The following is a 25,545-nucleotide window of genomic DNA, read 5'->3' as shown; positions in this document are numbered from 1 at the left end:
TGCTAGACTCACACTGGAGCGCCAAAGAAACTGGTTTAGGCATGCGTATTCAAAATGGCTCTGAGCTCTATGGGACTTAACATCTGTGGTCATCAGTCCCCTAGAACTTAGAACTACTTAAACCTAACTAACCTAAGGACATCACACACATCCATGCCCGAGGCAGGATTCGAACCTGCGACCGTAGCGGTCGCGCGGTTCCAGACTGTAGCGCCTAGAACCGCTCGGCCACTCCGGCCGGCCATGCGTATCCCAACAGAGAGATATGTAAAAAGGCAGAATACGGCGCTGCAGTCGACAACGCCTATATAAGACAAGAAGTGTCTGGCGCAGTTCTTAGATCCGTTAGGCCGGCCGCGGTGGTCTCGCGGTTCTAGGCGCTCAGCCCGGAACCGCGCGACTGCTACGGTCGCAAGTTCGAATCCTGCCTCGGGCATGTATGCGTGTGATGTCCTTAGCTTAGTTAGGTTTAATTAGTTCTAAGTTCTAGGGGACTGATGACCTAAGATGTTAAGTCCCATAGTGCTCAGAGCCATTTTTAGATACGTTACCGCTGCTACAATTTCGGGTTATCAAGAATTAAGTGAATTTGAAAGTGGTGTTATAGTCAGCGCACGAGCAATGGGACACAGCATCTTCGAGGTAGCGACGAGGTGCGCGTTTTCCCGTGTACACCATTTCACAAGTGTACCGTAAATATCAGAAACCCGGTAAAACATCAAATCTCCGATATCGCTGCCGCCGGGAAAAGATCTTGCAAGAACGCGACCAACAATAACTGAAGGGAATTGTTCATCGTGACAGAAGTGCAATCCTTCCGTAAATTGCTGCTGTTTTCAGTGCTGGGCTATCAACAAGTGTCAGCGTGCGAACCGTTCAACGAAACATCATCGATATGGGCTTTCAGAGCCGAAGGCCCAATCGTTTCAAATTGCACCGAGTGGATGGCGTGTGCGGGTATGGAGATAATCTCATCTCCATGGACCCTCCCGCTGGCCATCAGACTTTCCAGACATGAACGTTATTGAGCATATTTGGGATGCCTTGCAACGTTCTGTTCAGAAGAGATGTCCACCCCTCATACTCTTACGGATTTATGAACAGGCCTGCAGGGCTCATGGTGTCAATTCGGTATAGAGAATCCAGTTTTAGAATTAGGTTTTAGAAGACCGTTGGAAGACTAAAAATCCAATAAGGCAGAAGTGATAGATAAGACTCTATTAGAATTTCTAAAATCGTTGGGGAAAATGGCGACAAAACAGCTATTCATGTTAGTGTGTAAAAATACTGAGGCTGGCAGTAGGCTCCAGGATTGGTAAAGGCAACCGAGTGCCGTGTTTCCCGTTGCGGTTGACAGTGGAAGGAATACTAAAGAAATATCAACACTTGTTCATGGGATTTGCCGAGAAATAAATTTTCACTCTGCAGCGGAGCGTGCGCTGGTATGAAACTCCGTGGTAGATTAAAACTGTGTGTCAGACCGAGAGACTAACTCCCGGGTTCGAGTCTCTGTCCGACACACAGTTTTAATCTACCAGAAAGTTTCAGGATTTGTCGACGTGGAGAAAACGTATGATAATATGAAACAGTGCACAATGTCTGAAATACTGAGAAAAATGAGGTAAGCCGTAGACGAAGATGGGTAATATAGGATTTATACAAGAGTCAAGAAGGAGTTCAAACGGTTCAAATGGCTCTGAGCACTATGGGACTTAACTTCTGAGGTCATCAGTCCCTTAGAACTTAGAACTACTTAAACCTGACTAATCTAAGGACAGTACACACATCCATGCCCGAGGCAGGATTCGAACCTGTGACCGTAGCGGTCGCGCGGTTCCAGACTGAAACGCCTAGAACCGCTCGGCCCAAGAGGGAGTAATAAGAGTGGAGACCAAGAACGAAGTGCTCGGACTAAAAAGGGTGTAAGACAGGGATCTAGACTTTCAGCCCTAGTGTTAAATCTAGACATCGAAGACGCAATGACGGAAATAAAGGAAAGTTCCAAAAGTGAAAGTAAAATTTAAGGTCGGAGGATATTAATGACAAGATTCGCTGATTATATTGCTATCGTCAGTGAAAGCAAAGGTGAATTACGAGATATGCTGAATGAAACGAACAGCCTAATGAGTATCGAATATAGGCCGAGAGTAAACCGAAGAAAGACGAAAGTAAAGAGAATAGGAGAATAACGAAGAACTTAACATCAGGATTGGTGAGTTAATAAACTCTGATACCTAGGAAACAGAATAATCCCTGACAGACGGAGAATGGAGGGCATAAAACACACTAGCAAGTAGGGCACTCCTGGCTTCACGAAGTCTGTTAGTATCAAATATGCGGCTTAATTTGAGCAGAAGTTTATGAGAATATGCGTCGGAGCACAGCATTGTATGGTAGTGAAACTCGAACTGTGGGGAAACCAGAATGGATAAGAATCGAAACATTTGAGATGTAGTGCTACAGAAGAATATTGAAAGTTAGGACTGATAAAATAACGAATGAGAAAGTTCTCTGGAGAATCGAGAACGAAAGGAATATATCGAAAAAGCTAAGTAGAAGAGGGGACAGGCAGGCAGGGCATCTGTTAAGACATAACGGAATAATTTCCATAGTACTAGAGGGAGAAACAGAGGGTAAGAACTGTAGAGGAAAACAGAGATTGGAATACATCCAACAAATAATTGAGAACGTAGTTTGCGAGTATTAATCTGAGATGAAGAGTTTGGAACAGGAAAGGAATTCGTAGGTGGCCACCAATTAGAAGACTGATGTCTCAAAGAAAAGTCTGCGTAAGGGAAACAAAGTTCTGAACAATATTACAGAAAGAGAAGGGAAAGTCGGGAAGGATGATAGAACTTTGAAAGAACACTGAAAGACCTAAGTGGAAACCAAGACCCGAGTAGGCGTGATTTTCCCGGAATTACTGAGGTCCTTTTTTTTTTTTTTTATTCACTGGAAACAGTAACAAAAATGGCTACAATGAAATGACATATGGGGAGCCAACTATGAAAAACCTACTTCATATGGTGCAAAAGATAGATGAGAGGCGGAATTCACTCAAACTCCAAGAGGAATATAATGATTCTAGTTTCAAAAATGTGATGTGCTGACAGATGTGAATATTTTTGCAGCATCAGTCAGTCGTGGCTGACAGATACTGACTTGAATTGGAATACTGATAGAAGACCACCTCTGTGAAAATCAATTTGGGCTCCGGAGAAACCTAGAAACATGTGACGCAATACTGATCTTACCATTTGTCCTAGAACATACGTTTAAGAAAGGCCAACGTAAGCCTACAGCATATACATTGATGAGCCAAAACATTATGAACACCTCCTTCATAGCTTGTTTGTCCGTCTTTCTAAGAAAATTCATCATTGATACTCCGTATCATGAATTCGACTGTTTGTAGGTTGGTTTTTAGGGTTATGTGGCGCCAGATGCTTCGCACAACTCATGTAATTCGCTTAAATAACGGGCCTCTGATTTGCGTAAGCGGTGATGGCGCCTGATAGTAACCCAGGTGGGTTACATAGTACTTATATCAGGAAAATTTGTCACCGAGACATTAGAGTGAGTTCACTATAATGCTCCTGAAGTCATGTAGCATGATTCTGGTTCCGAGACACGGTCAATTATTATTGCTGAAAGATTACATCGCTGTCGGGGAAGACATCAAGCGTGAAGGGATGCAGGCGGCTCGCCGCGTGTCTTCCATTACTACCACAGGACCAATGCAAATACAGGAGAATGTTGCATATAGAATAATACTGATCCCATCAACCTAAGTCCTTTCACTCGGTGGTAGCGTTTGCGGAGACGACCATCGACCTAATGTACCAAAAATGTGATTCATCCGAAGAGTAGAGACGTTTCCATTGATCGACGGTCGAATGCCTAGGGTCCCGTGCCCACTACAAACGTAACTGACGATGTCGTTAGGTCAACATGTGAACATGTTGGGGTGGTCTGTGGAGCTCCACGTTCAACAATGTGTGGTCCGAAACACTTGTGCGTGCACCAGCATTGTGCTCTTTCGGCAGAGGCGCCACATATGACAATCCATCCCACTTTACAAAGCGGACAAGCTCCCGGAAACCACGTTCTAAGAAGAGTCGCTGACGTCCAACCGTTCAACGCCTAGTGGTAGTTTCGCTGTCCATCTGCCACTTTTCATAGATGTTCACTTCAGTAGGACATGAACATCCGACCAGCTTCGCCTTTTACGGGATACTCGTTCACAGAGCCAATGCGCGCTTTCTGAAAGTCGCTTATCTCAATGGATTTCCCAATCTGCAGCCCATATCTTCGCTAGGGTGATGCCCCGTCCGTATTTGCTCCGGTTACATACTTCTGTTACCGCGTCTCGTGCAGGCGACGCCACCAAGCGGCATCCAACGTTGCTGTGGGCTGTGGTCATAATGTTTTTGCTTATCAACGTGTAGAGCTTGGTAAGGCTTTTGACAATAGTGACTAGGAAACATTCTCTGAAGTTTTGGTGATGGATGACATTCAGCACATGGAGCTATAGGTGACACAATTTCTACAGGAAGCAGACTGTAATTATAAAGAGTTGAAGGGCATGAAAAGGAAACAGTGGCTGAGAAGGGAATGGCATAATGTTGTAACCTATATACACACATCAAAAAAAATTTTGTGTCACTGCGGCTCCCAGAACTCCTGAAGACAGACGTGGAATGTGGATATTGTATCACAGACACAGTCCCTTTGACTGTTCAGAGATGTCACTAAAGCCACCCAAAGATATAAACAACCATGCATGAGCAGTGCCTAATAGACGGAGGGGGTCCGACAGCCAATCACTTCCAGTCATTCCACCAGGAAGGAAGTACAAGGCTCGTCTGTAGTTCAACCACGCATAGACAGTCAATACCGCGGTTCGATCGCGTCCGCATTGTTACTTTGTCCCAGGAAGGGCTCTCAACAAGCGAAGTGTCCAGGCATCTCGGACTGAAACAAAGCGATGTTGTTCGGACGTGGAGGAAATACAGACAGTCAGCAACTGTCGATGACATGCCTCGCTCAGGCCGCCCAAGGGCTATTACTGCAGTGGATGACCGCTACCTATGGATGGCTCGGAGGAACCCTGACAGCAACGTAACAATGTTGAATAATGCTTTTCCTGCAGCCACAGGACGTCGTGTTGCGCAATAGGCTGCACGATGCGCATCTCCACTCCCGACGTCCATGTCGGGGTCCATCTTTGAAACCACGACACCATGTTGCGCTGTGCAGATGGGCTCATCAACATGCAGAATGGACTGCTCAGGATTGGCATCACGTTCTCTTCACTGATGAGTGTCGCATATGCCTTCAACCAGACAATCGTAGGATACGTGTTTGGAGGCAACCCAGTCAAGATGAACTCCTTACACTCACTCTCCAGTGAGAGCAGCTAAGTGGATGCTGCCTGCTGCTTTGGGGTGGCATTATATGGGGCCTACGTACGCCGCTAGTGGTCGTGGAAGGCGCCGTACTGGCTGTACGATACGTGAATGCTATCCTCCGACCAATAGTGCAGTCATGTCGGCAGCATATTGGCGAGGCATTCGTCTTCATGGACGACGATTCGCGCCCCCATCGTGCACATCTTGTGAATGACTGCCTCCAGCCGTGCGGTTCTAGGCGCTGCAGTCCGGAACCGCGGGACTGCTACGGCCGCAGGTTCGAATCCTGCCTCGGGCATGGATGTGTGTGATGTCCTTAGGTTAGTTAGGTTTAAGTAGTTCTATGTTCTAGGGGACTGATGACCTCAGATGTTAAGTCCCATAGTGCTCATAGCCATTTGAGCCATTTTTGACTGCCTCCAGGATAACAACACCGTTCGACTAGAGTGGATAGCATGTTCTCAATACATGAACCCTGTCGATAATACCTGGGATAAATTTCAAAGGGTTGTTTGTGGATTTTTTCTGCCTCGAGATGATTGGGTGTTGTGTGTCTTTCATCATCATTTCATCCTCATTCACTCGCAAGTCGCCGTAGTTGCGCTAAAGAACTTGTGGAGCAGCGGCCGAACCGCCCCGCGAGGGGTCTCCCGGCCACCAATTCATGGTTCAAATGGCTCTGAACACTATGAGACTTAACTACTGAGATCATTAGTCCCCTAGAACTTACAAGGGAACCTCCCCATCGCACCCCCCTCAGATTTAGTTGTAAGTTGACACAGTGGATCGGCCTTGAAAAACGGAACACAGATCAATCGAGAAAACAGGAAGAAGTTGTGTGGAACTATGAAAAAAATAAGCAAAATATACAAACTGAATAGCCCATGCGTAAGATAGGCAACATTAAGAACAGTGTAAACCCAGGAACGCCGTGGTCCCGTGGTTAGCGAGAGCAACTGCGGAACAAGAGGCCCTGGGTTCAAGTCTTCACTCGAGTGACAACTTTATTTATTTTCGCAAAGCTATGATCTGTCCGTTCGTTCATTGACGTCTCTGTTCACTGTAATAAGTTTATTGTCTGTGTTTTGCGACCGCACCGCAAAACCGTGTGATTAGTAGACGAAAGGTCGTGCCTCTCCAATGGGAACCGAAAACATTTGATCGCAACGTCATACGTCAACCGATTCCTCCACAGGAAAACACGTCTGATATATTCTATACGACACTGGTGACGGCATGTGCGTCACATGACAGGAATATGTTGGCGAATGGGTAGAAAGATTCTTCTACCTTGCCCGAGTTAAGATTTCTTGTGGATGTGATAATCACTTCCAAAAAAGCGATGAAAACATAACGGACGGACAGATAACAATTGTCTGAAAATAAAAATAAAAATTTTTTCACTCGAGGGCAGACTTGAACCTTGGTTCAAGGACCTCTGGTTCTACAGATGCTCACGCTAACCACTTTTTTATTTTTTTTTGTGATGATGATTAGGACAACACAACACCCAGTCCCTGACCGAGGAAAATCTCCAGCCCAGCCGGGAATTGAACTCGTGCCCTTAGGATTGACATTCTGTCGCTCTGACCACTTTCTTTTTTCTTTTCTTTTTAACTGATGAAAAAGTGACTCTGCCCGGAATCGAAGTGGGGACCTTCTGCGATTTTTTTTTTTTATTGAACAAACTGAGAGTAGATGTATATACACAAAGCAACAGTTCTCCAAGGTACCAGTTAAACATATACAAACGAGTGTTAGGTAAACAAATTATTAGAATAACATTAAATACAACAAAATATAACATATCCGGGTTTTCTTCCTGTTTCTTTATTTTTTAATGATCTTTATTGAACAAACTAAACGTACATATATATTCACTATGCAAGAGTTCTTCAAGGTACCATTTAAACATATACAAATGATTAGTAGTTAAAACAAAACAAAAAATAAATATTTAAAAAAACATTAAATACAACAAAATTAACATATTCTGTCTTCTTCCTTTTTCTTATTTGTTTTTCGGTCGATGCATGAGAACGTGGATAAGGGTGTTGCATCATGTGACAGGTAGCCATGGCACACCCCAACTTTGAGGGGGTTCAAGGAAGACGCTGCGGAGATAACCGGCAAAAGTTTGTCGGTAAGATGGTTTTCGGGTGAGGGTGCTATGTGCGGTCACAACTTTGTACCAGAAGTCAAGGACTGTATGCGGACCACTCTGAAAGAGGTATTCTAAAGCCTGTCCTCGAAACCAGGTTAGGGTATGGTGCTTAGCAAGAGGGTAGTGAAATGTATGGGGCAACAACAGGAAATCCGGGGTTACCGTCGTTGGCGGGGCACGGAGGTAAAAGCCCACGATTCGTTGGATGAGGAGCCATACGTTTCGTTTCGCGGGGCACGTAAGACGGTGCTCGTCGGTGTCTTCGAGCTGACAGTCAGGGCAGAGTGGGAAGGTGGCCAGTCCTATGCGATAAAGTCGACTATTAGTCGAGAATTTTCCATAGACTAAAACATACCAGAGTGCAGACACAGACGACGGTCAAAAGGGTGCATGCACACACCCCCAAACCGTTCGCCAGTTAATGTCATGATGCTGTAGCACCATGGGGTCGCAAGGGTTGGACAGCATAAACAAACGATAATAATCTTTTGTACGGGGAGGACGGGTGACTGGAAGATCGGCCCGAACGTAGCTGAGTTCTATGAAACAATTGCGACGTGGTACAATAATGGAGTAGGTGCCACATTGATCGGTGGATCGAGAGAAGCTGGTCGGAGGATATCTAAGAGACTGCTTGTTAAGGACGGGACCGGCCCCTGCCAGTGCCGCAACAGAGTGTGAACAAAGAGTGCAGAAGATCGTGCCCGCACGTTGACGAGTCCGAGGCCACCTATTGCAGGAGGCAGTGTTAGAGTGTTGTAGCAGAGTTTGAAAAGCGCCCCTGCTGACACGAAATATCCAAAGGCTGATTGGATGCGGCGGCCAAGGAGTAACGGCATTGGGAGAATCTGGGCAACGTGTACCAGTTTAGGGGCGACATACATGTTGACATAGGACACACGTTGGAGTTGGTTTAAGTTACGGTGCACTTGACCGCGGACATGGTGCCGAATCGACTGCAAAAGCCGCCGGCAAGCCAGGGCCACTGTGCGGTGTGTGGATCTCGTAAATTCGATACCCAAGTAACGAAGGGTGGTACTAACTGGGAGTGGGGTCGGCACCATAGCCGGGAGGCCGCGCCCAATGTGCATCATAGTCGATTTACGGACATTAAGAACGCTACCAGAAAGACGCCCATACTGGTGAATCCATTGGATGGCGTCATTGAGTTCCGTGGAGGAGCAGGTGAGAAAGAGAAGGTCGTCCGCATAAGCCCTGCAGTGAAAGATGTAGTCACGCAAAGTGAGACCCTGCAGTCTAGAGGTAAGACCAGTGATGAGGGGCTCAAGTGCAATGGCATATAATAAAGTAGACATAGGGAATCCGTGACGCACAGAGCAGCGTATAGGAATCGCATCTACCACCTCTTCTGCGGTGATTGCAGACATCATGGACGTTGACTCCGCTACGGTGAGGGTCCGATCAGGGGACGGACGGAGATCATCAGGAATTGGCGTTGCCATCGGTTCATGATCATAAAATTTGCGATAATGTTCAGCAAAGGCAGACGCCACTGCCGCCTGTGTTGTGTGGTGAACACCATCGGAGGTCGTGATGTTGGGGACGAAAAGTCGACGTCGACGACTGTGGTCGGATGCGGCGTGGATTGTGGATGGGGTTTCGTCGTGGAGGAGGTCTTGTCGTCGGGAACGCACCATGACACCATGCAGTCGTGCACGTTGGAGAGAAAGGAGATGAGCTTTAGTACGCTGTCGTTCCCTATGGGTGTCAGGTGATGGAGGGAGCGCATCGAGCTCACGGAGGACGGCGTAGTGAAAATTTGTGGTGTCTCGATGCCATGCTGCTGCTTCCTTGCCACATTGCATGAAGACCTTTCTGATCGCAGGTTTGGTACATTTGAGCCACCAGTGGAACGTGGATGTGTACTGCGGGAGGCGTCTTTCGCAAGACACCCATGTATTGGCAGCACATTGTCGGCAGTGTGGATCATTAAGGAGGGAGGTATTAAGCTTCCAGTAACCTCTGCTGCGCCACACTGACTGAGGTGGCAGAGCCAGGGAGCAAATGACGGCGCAGTGGTCCGAAAATGCAAGGGGCCATCGTTCAGCTTGGGCGACTTCATTGCCAAGGTGGGCAGAGACATAAACCGGTCCAGTCTGCTCGCAGAATGTGCTGTATAATGGGTAAAACCGGGGGTATGGCAATGAATTTTCTCCCTAACGTCCACTAGATGAAAATCTTCGATTAAGGTGAGCAGCGCCGCGCAAGGCGAATAACCAGGCATTTGGTCCTGCGGATGGAGACGCAGTTGAAATCGCCTCCCATGATAAGCCGATCATAGCGTCCAGAAAACAGTGGCGCCACGTCATGTCCGAAGAAAGTGGACCGCTGCCGACAGTTCGTGGAGCCAGACGGAGTGTAGATATTGATGACGCGCGTGTCGAAGATGGTAACAGCCATGCTCCTGCCACAGGGAAGGATTGTCGTGTCCCTGAGTGGGATTCCTTCCGTATGTAGAAAGCCACTCCACTCCCTGATTGATCACATGTGGACGTGTATGAGTCGTAGCCGTAGACTGGTGGTAGTGTGGCAACGCGTACTTCCTGAAGAAGGGCGACGTCGACGTCACAGGCCCGAAGCATGTCACATAGGAGTTGCAGCTTGGGTGCAGTGCCGATCATGTTGATGTTCAGTGTGGCGAACCGGTACGTTTGTCTCAGTGGTGGTGGACGCGCATCTACCATCACCAAGGGAAGTATGAGGAGGGCACCGACAGGAAGTCCCGTCCCATCAGCTGCAGTGCCTCGCTTTTGATGTTAACAGCCAGCCTTGTCCGGCGGAGGCAATTCATCCGGAGGAGGGGGCGTATCTTCCTCAATGTCGTCGGCCCATGCTCCTGTGCCGTGGGTCTGTCCAATGTCCACGGGAATTGCGTCGTGGTGAGAGAGATCTGGAGTTGTCGGCGGGGAGACAAGCGTCTCAACGTGCGCACCGATCGTTACACTGTGCGTGGCGACCTCCGTGGTGGTCCCGTCCTGCGAAATGTCTTGTTCATCGTGAAAGATGTCCGCCGACCCCTGCGTGGAAATGTCGGCTGGTTGGGCGTCGTCTTCGTCGTCGCGGGTGGCGACGCTTTGAGAGCTCGTGGGTGAATGGCGACGGCGTTTGCGCCTACGTGGCGAGCGTTGTTTGCGCACGTGTTCCTCAGTGTCGGACGACGGCAAGGAGGAGCGTCGACCTGGTTCAAAGGCGTCGGTGGGTACAATGAAATTATCAAACAGATGTTGTGAAGAAGTACTGTTTTCCTCAGCGTCCGGTGCGGGAGCCTGTTCGGCGGCAAGGTTGTCAGGTGGGACGTCTGCACCGTCCGTAGGTGACTGGGACGGTGGGACGTGCCGATCGGAAGGACCGGGCAACGCACTGGACGAAACTGTAGACGTGGCAAGAGCCGCTGCGTAAGTGACCGGTAGGGCGGTCATCATGGGTGTGACGGACACTTCCGACAACGGGAGCTGGGCGAAACGTCGTTGAATGCATTCAGACCGTAGGTGACCTTCTTTCCCGCAACCGGAACAGGTCCGAGGTTGGCCGTCGTACATTATAATGGCACGGCAGCCTCCGATACGTAGAAAGGAAGGCACGTGTTTCTGCAACTCGATGCGGACCTGTCTAACAGCGTTTAAAACGGGATAGGTTTGAAATTGTACCCATCGTTCGGCAAAATGTTCCAGAACGTTGCCATAGGGACGGAGCGCCTCGATGACGACGTCTGCAGGTAGTTCGAACGGCAGTTCGAAGATCCTTATCGTCCGCGTGCCGAGACCTGCGTGATCGACGGTAACGGGTCCGACGTTGCCGTCGGAATGACAGAAGCGCAGTCCACCATTTGCCTCTTGAAGCACCTTGTCGCACGCCGCATCGTTGATGATTTTGACGTAGACGGTACTGCTAACTATTGACAAGTGGATACCAATTAGACGGCAAACGTATTTTAACCTCATCGCGAATAAATCGTTCTACCTCCAGGGCCTTGAGTCGGGCGAAGTCGGAACAAAAGTGGAAACGTAATGTCTTCTTCCGATAGTTGTGCGCCATGGTGGTCTAGAAGGGAAAAACGGCACTTAACAGCGGCCGAAGTAAACACAAACACACGGTGCGCGCCTCGCCCGCAGCGCTCTGGCGCGTGACCGCCTCGCAGCACTGCCGGCGGCAGACTGCCACTGGGCCACGGCTCTCCTGAACTTAAACACTCCTTGATTGTTGCCTATCTTGCGCATGGACTATTCAGTTTGTATATTTTGCTTATTTTTTCATAGTTCCACACAACTTCTTCCTGTTTTTTTGACTGATCTATGTTCAGTTTTTCAAGGCTTGTCCACTGTGCAACTTACAACTAAATCTGAGGGGGGTGCGATGGGGAGGTTCCCTTGTTAGACCTATTTAAACCTAACTAACCTAAGGACATCACACACATCCATGCCCGAGGCAGGCTTCGAACCTGCGACCGTAGCCGTCACGCGGTTTCAGACTGTAGCGCCTAGAACCGCTCGGCCACTCTAGCCGGCTATGCAGTTTTACTGGATTCCATTATCTTCGTTTTATTGATACTCATCATCTCTTTTCAAGACACTGTCCATTTCTGTCAACTCATATCCGAAGTACTCGTAAGTTATATTTGTATACCAGATGACCACGGTGTTTTGGCAAACAACTGTGTGACGGACACCGGCGGAACAGGACTTGCAGGCGGGAAGTAATTCGGAATGCACAAGTTTCCCGCGCGGCTCCCCCTTTACAAGCGGCAGACTGGCCGGCCCGGCCTCTATGCCCTGCGGAGTACAGCGAGGCGGCGCGTGATACATACGTGATGCGGGCGGAAGCGCTAGCTTGTCCGGGGGGAAATCTGAGCGGCGGGCCGCGCTATGATTGATGCGCTGACCCTGCGCGGATTGCCTTACCCCGTCCGGCGGGCGTCCGGCGTCCGCCAGATAAGGAGAGCTGCCGCCGATTGGTCCGCCTGCTGACGCCGACGCCCTGGGAGCAGACGCCTTCGCTTCCTGCGCCACAGCCAGAACAGAACAGGCAGTGGGCTGTAAGTACACTCTAAGGCGGAGAAAAGGAGACGACGCGCCATGAAGGAATTATCCTAGTGGGACGGAAATCGGTAGTTGTGATGTACATCTACAGACAAACAAATGATTACAGTTTGAGAAAAATTGGGTAATTCATTCAAGAGAACGGCTCTGAGCACTATGGGACTCAACTGCTGTGGTCATAAGTCCCCTAGAACTTAGAACTACTTAAACCTAACTAACCTAAGGACATCACACACATCCATGCCCGAGGCAGGATTCGAACCTGCGGCCGTAGCGGTCGTGCGGTTCCAGACTGTAGCGCCTTTAACCGCTCGGCCACTCCGGCCGGCTCATTCAAGAGAATGAAATTCACAAAACGAGCACGCCAGTAACGCTTTGGTCCACATCTCGCCCTTACACAAGCAATTATTCGGCTTGACGTTGATTGATAGTGTTATTGAAGGCGCTCGTGAGGGATGTTTTGCCAGATTCTGTCCAATTGGTGTGCTAGATCGTCAAAATCCCGAGTTGGTTGGAGGGTCCTGCCTATAATACTCCAAACGTTTTCAATTGGAGAGAGATCAGACGACATTGCTGGCCAAGGTAGGTTTTGGTATGCACCAAGACCTCCGGTAGAAACACTCGGTCTACGCAGACGGGCATTAACTTGCCAAACTGTAAGACCAGGACGGCTTGACGTAAGGTCAATTTCGTGTTTTAATAAATTGTTCGTAATGAACGTAGAATGTCTTGAACGTATCGCTGTCCAGTAAGATTGCCGCGGATGACATAAGAAGTGGTCCTGCTATGAAAAGAAATGGTACCCAAGACCACGAATCCCGGATGTCGGACTGTATCGCGTGCGACAGTCGGGTTGGTGTCCCATGATACGCCAGGGCGTCTGCAGACACGCCTTCATTAGTCACTGCAGCTCATTTCGATGAGGGACTCATCACTGAAAACAATTACTGTACTCGAGTCAATGACATTTCAGGCCCCGGACAGCGGTGGGATATGGCCCGACAAGCAGGAGTGCTGGTCTGAGGAGCCATTTCTTATCTTAGCAGGACCCTTTTGGTGGTCATCCGTCACAACTATACGGGACACTGCTGCGTCGACGATATTCTACGCATCGTTTTGTTGTCTTCCAAAGAAAGCGGTCCTGGGCTTACATTTCAGCAAGATAATGTCCGCCCTTACACGGCGATAGTTTCTTCCGCTTATCTTTTTTCTTGTAAACGCTAACATGGTCAGCTAGGTCACCTGGTCTCTGTCCTGCTGTAACCGTTTGGAGCATTATGGACGGGGCCCTTCAGCCAGCTCGGGATTTTGACGATGTAACCCACCAGTTGGACAAAATCTGGCAGAATATCCCGCAGGAAGACATCGGAAGACATCCAACAACTCTGTTAGTCAATACGAAACCGAATAATTGCTTGTATAAGGGTCAGAAGTGGTCCAACGCTTTGTTAAGTTGCTCATTTTGTGAATAAATCATACAGTTTCTCTGAAACTGTAATCATTTGTTTGTACTTGTACATCACAACTACCAGATCCCCTCTCGTTTGGGTAATTTCTCCATGGTGCTCCTTTTTTTTATTTTTTTCACTGTATTAGCAGCGACGCCACAGTGAATTCGTCCAGCATGGGGGTCATCAAATCTGCATACAGTGTGTCCCGTTTATTTTAACTGTCCTAAATAACTTTTTGTCGAGAAGCAAATTAAGAAATCTATCAAGGTAAGGCTGTTTAGCTATCAGGCGGACACTATCCAGCATGACTGTCTTCCATATAACTTTACGCCTCACGAAGATATGAACAGCACAACGTCTTTTGTTAAACCTCACCCTATATTTTACATCAGGCAATCCACTTCCTCTCCTCAGGACCTGTTCAAACACATATCACAATGCAGTTGCTAATATTTGGTTTACAGTCGTTATGCCGTGGTCCAAGACATACTTCTGTGCCTATCATTTCGACTTGCAATGCTGGAGACATCATCTATTGCTATAATGACTGATAATGTAGTTACAGACTCGAAAAAGATTAACAAGCCGAATCGTTTATACAAGGTCCAGTCAAATTAATGTGGCCATAACATATGTTCGGAGCTAACGTGCAGTAGATACTGGTTACATCAGCAGTGGAGGGTACATAAAGCGTGTTAGGGCAGGGGGGAGGGGGAGGGGAGGAAGGGGGGCGATGCAGGCAGCAGTGCACTCATCGTAATGAGCGATTTATCTTACATCCAAGAGGTGGTGGCATGATTGTCGTCTTTCGTGTCAAGGGTGGAAGCTGGAAGCATTACTGAAACGGCTAAGTTTGTAAACTGTTGGCATGCCGCCGTGGTTAAAGTATGCTGTGGATAGTAAAACGGCACTATTCAAACCTGGTGCCGAGGGAACTGTGGTGCACCACGGGCCATACAAGACAGCGGTGAACAACGCCTCCGGATATGTGTTCAGGCGAATAGACGTGCAATTGCTGAATAAGTGGCAGTCCAGATGAATCAAGGAGCCACCATCAGTGTCTCCTCAACGACCTTTCAATGAAGGTTGCTGCATATAGGTCTCCACAGCAAGCACCTCGTTCACATACCCATGGTGACTGCTGTTTGTCGATGAGGAAGGCTGGAATTTGCTCTCCAAAAACCGCGACTGGAGTTCCACTGAGTGGTAACATATGGCCTTCTCAGTTGGAGGAGACCGTTGGCGGAACGTCTGTAAGCAAACACCCTGCAAACCTTCTAGACCGGAAGAGGGAGTGTAATGGCCCAGAGAATATTTTCCTCCTCATAAATGGCACTATGAGTCAATGCAAGAATGCATCTATCCTTGGGGACCATAGGATAAATTGTTCGTAATGAACGTAGAATAAACGCAATCATGTCCGTATACAAAAATAATATGGGATTGTGTGTCCGCCTGAAATAAAACACTTTTGTTATGTAATTATTTATTCCTGAATTTGTTTCAGCGACAAATGTCGCCATCATCAGGAGTCGTTTGTTTCTGAAGCATGTAGAAATAGCATCATTATAAGCTTAGAAGTATGCTAGTTCAGCATGCAGAAGCATAGTTAAGGATCTAAATGCAGTGTATAGATAAATGATTTAACTTTAACTCCATTGCAACTACCACCGATGTACTGTATTGTCCTCTTTATTGGTAAAGTAGTTAGCTGACGGTTTCTTCTTTCTCACTTATTCTGTCTAAATACCTCCCACTGAACAGTATATCTGCAAACTAAGTTGGTGTAGCATAACTTTACATGTTGACGTAAGTAATAACAGCTTCATTCAGTTACATTTTTTTCCCATACGATTGTTTTGAACAAAATTTGACAGAGAACGCTGAAGTGATGTCTGTTTTTTTTATTTTTGACATCTGATAGGAAACTCACTTCAAAACTGAGTTTCCCCATCACATGTCTCAGACTACTTTCCGTGACCGCAGAAACGAAAAAAAATTTTCGATTAAAAATTCCCCTCCACATTACTTTGATTTCATAAAGTGCGACAGGGAACAGTATCCTTGGGCTACGGGTAGCGGACCGGCTCTGTGCGCCAGGCAGCGCTCCGGAGTTGTTTACTTCCGCGGCGCGATATCTGTGTTGTGTAGCGTCCATCGCTATTGTACCCCATGTGTGTGTGTGTGTGTGTGTGTGTGTGTGTGTGTGTGTGAGTGAGTGTGTGCGTGTGTGAATTCCTAAGGGACTAAACTGCTGAGATCATCGGTCCCTAGACTTACACACTACTTAAACTAACTTACGCTAAGAACAACACACACCCATGCTCGAGGGAGGACCCGAACCTCCGGCGCACTCTTACCACCGAACGACAATTAAGCTAACATTCCAAGCCGAACATGCACGACCACGAGCTTATGAAATCGAACAATTTATTCGCGAAGAGCTAAGTCTGGATCCACAGGAAGTGATACGTATTCACTTCTCCATCATCGTCAGTATCATCTACATCAAAATTACGACGGTAAGAAGCATGTCCTGACGTAGTTCGACAACATGCACACGGACTCAAGTTCAAGCATTCTGAAGGGCAAACTGTGGACGTGACGGTAGACCATGCTAGTTTCGGTCTTCGAAAGTGCCACAAGACGCAATCGTTGAACCATTCCGACCCTGCAGCAATGCTTTGGGCCACATTGCGGAGAAATGGCAGACGTTAAACGGTCCTACAGATCAAGACAAGCTGTCCAAACACGTACCACGCTATCTGCTTATAGGTGGTGTGCGAGTCATGTCAGCATGATGGCCAGCCGCAGACGTGTGCCGGATGTGGGGCAAGATGGCCATGTTTGGTCCGATTGTCTCCGTCTCCGTTTGCTACAGATTCCACCAGTGACGCACCTCCCGAAACGACGGTCACTTCTTTACCAGACACTTAACTCAAAGTCGTGCGCAACCCAAATGCGTCACTTTAAGAAGCGCCTGTTCTCCTGCCGGCACTCCCCACTTGGACTGACAGTGCGGCCGAGACCTCACCAGCACCATCTCCTCTGACTACAACGAGACCATCAATTCTCCAGAGCTCGGTGAATGGCTCACTTGCTGCGATGAACATCGAAGCGAGTGAGGTGCCTACCTCTGCTTTCCTTCAGATGGGAGTGACTTCGGACACTTAACATTCACATTCTGATATGGAACAGCTCCTCCGAAAGCAGCTGTCGCCCCAAAAACGGAAGAAGTGAAGTCTAACGCCGTCCGAAAACACACTTCTGCTTGTAGCGTCACAGGAAGTGGACCGGATACCGGACAGTGATCTTACTTCGAGTGCCCCAAAGACAGGACTGGCCGCTCCCAATTTCACATCTGGGGAACGTCCTTTCCACCTCCTGTGATCCCACCAAACATCGAAGGATCCTATTTAAGGAGGTTCCCTGTGCCCCATTACGGCAGCGAAACCAGCTCTAGCCCTCAATGGGCGCGACAGTCGCCTACCACCAGTTCCGATCTCCTGGGCTGACGATGTCAAAGATGGAGTAGATCAGAATGGTGGCTCACCCATCAGGCAGTACCCCAAAGTTGTGCCTGACCCACATTACAGCCAGTGGTTGCGGCCACAGTTGCTGTGGCGGATGTTTCACGCCAGCCAGACATCTCTGCCGGACTCTCTGTGCCAATAGCGGGAGCTCGTCCACAATATTACCGAATCGTAACGACGAGTCTTACCAGCATTCGGGCTCCACGTAAACTGATACTGTTCTGAGAGACTATTTACGCTGCTGATTTCAACATTGCTCTCCTCCAAGATGTGATCGTCGCTGATTTCTACGACCCCACACCTCCCGTGCCTCTCACAACGGTAGCGGTGTCGTCATCATCCTCCACGCTGGGGTCCCTGCTGAAGATGTAGTGTACTTTCCTAATGCTCTAGGTATGGCCCTCATGCCGTTCGGCTTCCGCATCCTCAATGTACATGCGCCGTCCGGCTCCAGTTGGCGCCGTGAACGACACACCTTCTTTGCTGACGAGGTGACGCCGCTATTTTAGGGTCACCTGGATGAAATAGTCCTCGGTGGCGACTTCATTCCCACTTGGGCCTACTGACCAACATCCGCGGCATTCTCCGTGTCCGACCCTGTTTGTCATCATCGCCTGACTCAGCTTGTTGACACACCGTGCAGTTTTCACATGCTATACAGCGCACACGTCCAGTAGCCTCCGTCTTATATACCTTACACATTCCCTTGCTGGTGACACTCAAAATACTGAACTTTGGCCTGTTGGTTTCTGCATCCGTGAGGCCTATATCTGCGATGTCGTCTTTGCCTACCAACAGGTGCGGCACAGTTGCGGCCTGTGGAGGTTAAACGTTTCCACCAGACTGTCCCCCATTGTCGACGGATCGCTGAAAATGCATGACCTATTGTCGTCGACTTCGCCCCGCCTAGACATCCATCCTCTCCTGGTAGCTATCCTGTGTGAAACCAGCTCTGTGCAGGGCATTGATGGGAAATGGCAAAGACAGCAGAGCTTGGCAGGCACCATGGGCTTTTATTATGTCATACTATGTGACTCCAATGACATTCTCTCCTGTCTGTCAGACGACAGTACATCGTGCTAAAGCGCAGATCGCTTCACTCATGCGACGAGGATTGGAAGGGACCCTGCAGCCATGACTGTATGCCTCACGAAACGCCATCGATTTACCACCTCCTCACGATCTCACAGACAGCCTCACCAATGTGGAAGGACGACTACGCAATGCGCAATTGGTCAATCTGTCCATTCTCTTTTCAGCCAGCTGTACACTACCGTCCCATGTCACACGACCTTGGTTGAGGAGGTAGCAGTACTGTCCTCCAAGAGCGTGCTGGAGCACGCAGTTCAAGAACTTCAGGAAGAAGTGACCCCTGATGATGTTATACACGCTTTCAAGATGGGAGCTGCCCATCAGTCCCTGAACATGACGGCCTCCCCCCTCAAACTTCAGAGGTGCTTTAGCTGTCTGATGATACCAACTTGGACGTCTTTCTGTCGTGAACTGATGTCACCAACAACGATGATCCCAGTCACCTTCCTTGACGGAATCATCATCCTGGCCCCTAAGCCAGAAGAGCGATCATGGATTTGTGATTACTGATCCATCACTTTACTCAACAATGACATGAAAATTTTCACCCTTTTGTAGGCACCGGCAACGGCCTTGCCGCCGTGGATAAACCGGTTCCCGTCAGATCACCGAATTTAAGCGCTGTCGGGCGTGATCGGCACTTGGATGGGTGACCATCCGGGCCGCCATGTGCTGTTGCCATTTTTCGGGGTGCACTCAGCCTCGTGATGCCAACTGAGGAGCTACTCGACCGAATAGTAGCGGCTCCGGTCAAAGAAAAGCATCATAACGACCGGGAGAGCGGTGTCCTGACCACACGCCCCTCCTATCCGCATCCTCATCTGAGGATGACACGGCGGTCGGATGGTTCCGATGGGCCACTTGTGGCCTGAAGACGGAGTACTATTTTTTTTTTTTTTGTAGGCATCACGTCTGAAGTAGGCAGCTAGATATATCACATCCCTTGATCAAACTTTGCTGAGTGGTGGCAAGAACATTCATACTGCCCTTTGTCATTACAGGGACGTGATCGCATTTCACCAGGTCGCAAAATCTACCTAGTGCATTGGCATCACTTGACTTCAGCCTGGCATTCGATCGTGTCGACCATACCTTTTTGAAAACAGTCCTCCAGCGTATGGGTTTTCAGGCTCATGCGCCTCTTGAACGGCGCGGCTTCAAGAATACTCTGTGATATTCACACCACTGTGCCTCTAGCGATCGAGCGCTCTGTCCGACAGGGTTGCCCACATTTCATGATACTGTATGCTTTGGCGTTAGAACCCCTACACCGCTTCTGTTGAATGCCCTATGCTGGCAGTATCGTCCTCTACCTACGCAGTGAAGATGAAGTCCGCGAGGAGCTGACTTGGGCAGCAACTTAGAGCAAGGTATTGGGCTGTTCTCTCAAAGGCCTGTCTGAGAGATATGTTCCCCCTCTAAGTGTGGCCACCAGTGTCCGCTGTTTGGATATTGATTTTATGAATGACCTCCTTCGTTTAGCGGCAACAAAAAACAGACGTCTCCTCCAAACGATCAGGGAGAGCCTCGCTGACCACCAGCTTAATCCCTCAACATTGCACAACGTCCACAATACGTGATCTTCTACCACGCCTCTCGCACCTCCCATGCGGCACATATGTTCCCGGTCCCGATTACCCTCCCCCGTCGTATATTGATGGCGATGGGATCCTCTGTCTGTACTGTGGTGTTATTTAAAGTTCAATATTCCTCCCTTGCCCTCCCACGGGAGTGTGGTGGGGTGGGTGTATTCTACATGTCAGACAGAATTACTGCACGTTTTCTCAGCTCCCAGCTGAAAGTCTGGCGCCGTTGCCTGACGAGCATCACTGGGCTGCATTTGCTTGAATGTGCGCCAGTCTCCATGTCAGCCCCAGTCACATTATCAAACCGACCACCCTCCCCCCCCCCCCCCCCCATCCACCACTCTTTATCACTTTCGGCATTTCATTCTGGAATTAAGCTACATCCTCCACTCTTCACCACTTTCAATTATACTCTGGACAAAGACTTCACTAGGCATTACAAATTCGTCGACACTCCAATCCCATCGAACACAAGTACCTCCAGATCATAAGGAGTCGAGTGTGGAAAGCGGTGCATGGAGGCTTTCTCGACATCAGCGTCCAGCCCACAAGGTATATCACCACCAATGGCAAACAGATCAACCAGTTTCATTTGCACGGCATCAGCCTCGATGAAACTCGATGCGTTCACTGTTATGTGGACGACACAGACGCACACCGATTCCTTTGTGGTCCGTCGTCTGTCATAAGCAGGATCGCGCAACGTAACTTGACTTCCCTTGGACGGCAGAGACCTGCTCAGTTCCAGACCCTTTCATTCGCGGATGTGATTCATTACAGCGCAACAAAAACTAACACTGTGAATGGGATATGCGACCTTACGGTCCACTACCTTTTTGGTCCCGACGAGAAATCGGACCTGGGTTATTGGACGTACCTTAACGATTGATACTGTGCAAATGCTTGCAACCCCAGATCCACACAGTTCATCTCGAATTTTCTTTCGTGACCCGCCTTACAGTCTTCCAAGTCATGAGATGCTGACTCTTATTTTGCCAATATGATGCTCTGAACGAACTACAAACGGAGTCTCCATAAAAATTTTGAGAAGACACGTCTGTATGTTCCGCTAATGCGAAGGCGTTAGCGACTCCTGGAGTTCTGGTACACAGAGTAAAAAAAATTAAACAAAGAGCAGCAATAATGAAAAAGTCAAAAAATATGTAAATAATAATAAAAACAAACAGTAAAACAAGATACATAAGATAAAACAAAAATTAAAAAATTACTAATCACAACGTCCACAGTCCCGCGTTCGAACACCGACACCGCTTAAATTTTGGTTACTAATCAGCACTAGCGGCCGAAGACATCCAGCATAAGAAGCCACCCTCATTCCGTCAACGGCCTTGTCAAAAGAGAGCAGAGGAGCGGACAGAGGTTCAGGACACTCTCTTCTCCTTGGCGTGGGAAACTGCCCCCAAACGCTGAAGAATCAGCAATGATGAACGGCATGAGGATGTAGAAGGCAATGGAAACCACTGCATTAAAGACGCGTAACGAGTATCCACAGAACATATGGACTGTAACTCAAAAAGTCTCGAGATGACCTCTCCACTGGCCACCCAGTCGGACCTCCAGGAGAGGACTGCTAAAGCGAAGGTTGTAAGGTGTCAGGCAGATCTAACACCTTCCATGAAAACCCTGACATGATAAGCAAATCCAGTAGTATGTCACATAGCTCCGAATTAATCGTGGTATTCAATTAACCAAAGTAATACGAGTAACGAGTGAGCAAATGGAATACCACAGACTGACACAAGAATGCCTAAATGCATGTCATACCTTCCCACCGTGAGACAGACGCAGTTCCGAGGGGAGAAACGAGAACAGAAGCAGAGAGCAGAACCGTGTTAAGCTGGAACGCCCTACGATAAGGGACGGACACCCACGTCGCCAGCTAACCGCTAGGACCACCCCAGCCACAAGTTGTAGTGTGTGACTTTTTCGTGTCTCTGTTACGCCAGGACCACCCCCCCCCCCCCCAGCCCATGTTAAAAGATAGAGCCCTTCAGAAGAACAGTATAGATCTTACGATAACACTAAAAGGACCACACCAGCTGCAAGTTTTAGCGTGAGACTTTTTCGCGTCTCTGTTACGTTGCAAACTTTAAAAACATTGCCCCACCACCAAAAGTATAACATTTCTCATTGGATAGACAGAATTTTTGTAGGCGGAGCTTAAGGTTAACATTGAGACCCTGATTGGTAAGATGAAAACACAGCCAGATAGTTTTTTTTAAACCAACTTCGGTCAATTGTAGTAAGGAGAAGTCAGGAGAGAGTTGCTTCCGCGACAGCGAAGTGAGCGGTGCTGTGCTGCCCGCCACCCCCTGACGAACTCCGACAAAGTAATGAACGCACGCGGTGCCACACAACAGTGCATAAAGCTTCACTCAGAACTGAAGAAGTCTCATCTGTTACACCCCCTTTTTGCGTAATACTAGTGTCGATCGTCAATTAAAGCTCATGGTGTTCACATTTGCCAGTTGAAGTAAAAATCTGAAACGCGATGATTTTTCTGTTATATAGTTATTGAGAAGCCACATCAGCCACTGTAATTCACGACAAGTTAGTTAAGTAATTAAAGATAATTGAGGGTCACTGTAGACCATTTTGATAGTTTTCTCTCTTGTGAAACTTAATTTAAACCTAGATTATAGATGTGATATGGCATAGGTCATCCTTCGATCCATTGTAGAACTTGGAAACCCATTCAGGGAATATTCGTTCACATTTTTGTTGAACGCAGTTGGATTTTACCATCCTGTATTAAAACATTTCCTTTTATCAATAGTGCAATTTATAAACAATGTTTTGTGAGTAGAATAAAATTTCCAATGGTAAACTTAACTGCTTTTTCGACGTTATTTTACCGGCTAACTAAAAGTAGGAAAGCCTTGAACCCCTTCCACTAAATTTAGTTAGTATTAAGATTCTTTTACAGGGAGTGCAGTGGAGCTGACGCTGAAATCATTAATTATTTGGTTATATCATCGCTAGTCTCACTGAAGTCTTCTGAACTGTACATGTCATGTGTGGTCTGGCGTCTCCTTACCAGCAATAGTTCCCAGGTTCAAACTACTCAATTCCCTAAAAACCACGCTCAGAGCGTCGTTGCGCGAAAGTGGTAGGGAGACACGATATAGAACAAACAGACACCACACAGAATGTTAGAAGGTGACCATGAAAAGAGACCGAATGCCCAACGAAAGCGTGGATTGTCAGGGGCTTTAACGTGGTAGGGAAGCTAGAAAATCTAAAAAGTGAAATTCAAAAGCTCAGTCTAGATATAGCAGGGGTCTGTGAAGTGAAATGGAAAGAGCACTAAACCATGGGTTACAGAAGGAATACCTCAGTTGATCGATGAAAGAAGGAAGTATAGTAAAGTTCAGGGAAATGTTGGAACACAAAAATGCAAGTCGCTGAGGAATGAAATAAATGAGAAGTGCAGGGAAGTTAAGACGTAATGGCTCCATGAAAAATATGAAGAAGAGATGGTTGTCAGAAGGATTGACTCAGCATTTAACAAAGTCAAAATAACCTTCGGTGAAACTGAAAGCAAGGGTGGTAACATTAAGAGTGCAACCGAAATTCCACTTTTAAAGGCATAGAAGAGAACTGATAGGTGGAATGAGTACACTGAAGTCCTCTATGAGGGGGAAAGTTTGTCTAATATGACAGAAGAAGAAACAGGAATCGATTTAGAAGAGACAGATGATCCAGTATTAGAATCAGAATTTAAGAGGGTTTTGGAGGACATAAGATCAAATAAGGCAGAAGGGATAGGTTACATTCCATCAGAATTTCTAAAATCATTGGATGAAGCTGCAACAAAACGACTGTTTACGTTGGAGATTAGAACGTAATGAGTCTGGCAACAATCAATCTGACTTTCGGAAAAATATCATCCACACAATTCCAAAGACTGCAAGCCTGACAAGTGCGAGAATTATACACAATCAGCCTAACATCTTAGCCGTCCAAGGTGCTGACAGAAATAATATACACTAGAGTGGAAAAGAAAAGGATGTGTTAGATGATGATCAGTTTGGCTTTAGGAAATATAGAGGCACCAGAGAGGCAATCCTGACGTTGCGGTATGTAATGGAAGCAAGACCAAAGAAAATTCAAGACACTTTCATAAAATATGTTGACCTGAAAAACGCGTTCGACAATGTAAAACGGTACAAGATGTTCGAAATTCTGAGAAAAAAGATGTAAGCTGCAGGGAGAGACGGGTGCAAGAGCCAACAGGAAATAATAAGAGTGGACGACCAAGAAGGAAGTGATTGAATTAGAAAGGATGTAAGATGGAAATGTAGTCTTTCGCCCCTACATTTCAACCTGTACTTCGAAATATTTCTGTATGAAAATAAAAAAAATTCAGGTATGGAATTAAAATTCAAGGTAACAGGATATCAATGACACATTTCGCTGATGACATTGCTATCCTAAGTAGAAGCGTAGAAGAATTGCATGATCTGAAGAATGGAATGAACAGCCTAAGGAGTACAGAATATGGATTGAGAGTCAATCGAAGAAAGACGAAAGTAATAAGAAGTAGCAGAAATGAGAACAGCAAGAAGCTTAATATAAAGGCTGGAGGTCATGAAGTAGATGGAGATAAAGAATTTTACTATCTAGGCAGCCGAGACGGGCGGAGCAAGGAGGGCATCAAAGCAGACTAGCACTGGAAGAATAGGCATTCCTGGCCAAGAGAAGTTTACTAGTATCAAACATAGGCCTTCATTTGAGGAAGACACATTTGGGAATGTATGTTTGGAGTGCAGAGCTGTATGATAGTCAAACATGGACAGTGGGAAAACCGGAACAGATGAGAATCGAAGCATTTGAAATGTGGCACCACAGACGAATGTTTAAAATTGGGTGGACTGATAAGGTAAGGAATGAGGAGGTTGTGCGCAAAAAGGGAGAGGAAAGGAATATGGAGAAAACATTGACAAGGAGAAGGGACAGGATGATAGGACATCTGTTAAGACGTCAGGGAATGACTTCCATGGTACTAAAGGGAGCTGTAGAAGGCAAAAACTGTAAAGGAAAACACAGATTGGACTACATCCAGCGAATAACTGAGGACGAAGGTTGCAAGTGGTACTCTGATATGAAGAGGTTGGCACAGGAGAGGAATTCGTGGCGGGCCGCATCAAACCAGTCAGAAGACTGATGACTCAAAAATAAATAAAAATAAAAAGGGCGGCACTCCTACAGTTCCCTTAAATTAAATTTC

The 25,545-nt window shown here is 47.5% G+C and overlaps 1 pseudogene; it reads left to right on the top strand.

Annotated features, from left to right (window-relative positions):
• The first annotated feature begins 19,271 nt into the window (after nt 1-19,271).
• LOC124557823 lies at nt 19,272-19,389 on the top strand (annotated as a pseudogene).
• The last annotated feature ends 6,156 nt before the right edge of the window (nt 19,390-25,545 follow it).

Source organism: Schistocerca americana, chromosome 1, assembly GCF_021461395.2.
Source record: "Schistocerca americana isolate TAMUIC-IGC-003095 chromosome 1, iqSchAmer2.1, whole genome shotgun sequence".
Classification (NCBI taxonomy): domain Eukaryota; kingdom Metazoa; phylum Arthropoda; class Insecta; order Orthoptera; family Acrididae; genus Schistocerca; species Schistocerca americana.
The sequence above is the reverse complement of the archived record's forward strand: the minus strand, read 5'-3'. Positions and strand labels throughout refer to the sequence as shown.